The sequence below is a fragment of the Penaeus monodon genome, chromosome 33, assembly GCF_015228065.2.
Source record: "Penaeus monodon isolate SGIC_2016 chromosome 33, NSTDA_Pmon_1, whole genome shotgun sequence".
Taxonomy (NCBI): Eukaryota; Metazoa; Arthropoda; class Malacostraca; order Decapoda; family Penaeidae; genus Penaeus; species Penaeus monodon.
Genome location: NC_051418.1, coordinates 8,118,601 through 8,118,870, shown reverse-complemented (window position 1 = coordinate 8,118,870; position 270 = coordinate 8,118,601). Strand labels below are relative to the sequence as shown.

At 57.0% G+C, this 270-nt stretch overlaps 1 protein-coding gene across 1 annotated transcript in view; it reads right to left on the bottom strand.

The window, feature by feature from the left end:
* Positions 1-270, bottom strand: part of LOC119593976 (equilibrative nucleoside transporter 1-like) — a 248,852-nt gene that overhangs the window by 26,663 nt on the left and 221,919 nt on the right. The gene's annotated exons all lie outside the window — the stretch shown is intronic.

Below are 270 nucleotides of genomic sequence, written 5' to 3'. Positions count from 1 at the left end.
CTCGTTATCGCGACCGGCAGTCTGACCGCGGCCGAAAGGAGGATACGCCACATTTATGGGCGTCCCGCAATGCCGCGAGCCTTAAAGCAGGCCCTGGATAAAGAGTGATGGTTTGGTGTGCCGCCGTGCCATGAACTCGCCTCCGACGCGCTGAAGGAAGGCCGGCAACACTAGGATAAACGACGCAAAAGACGGTGTTCTAGATCCGCGGAGCGAAGCCGCAGGTGGGGAAGGCTGAGAATAATCAAGAGTAGTGGAATTAAGATGCAG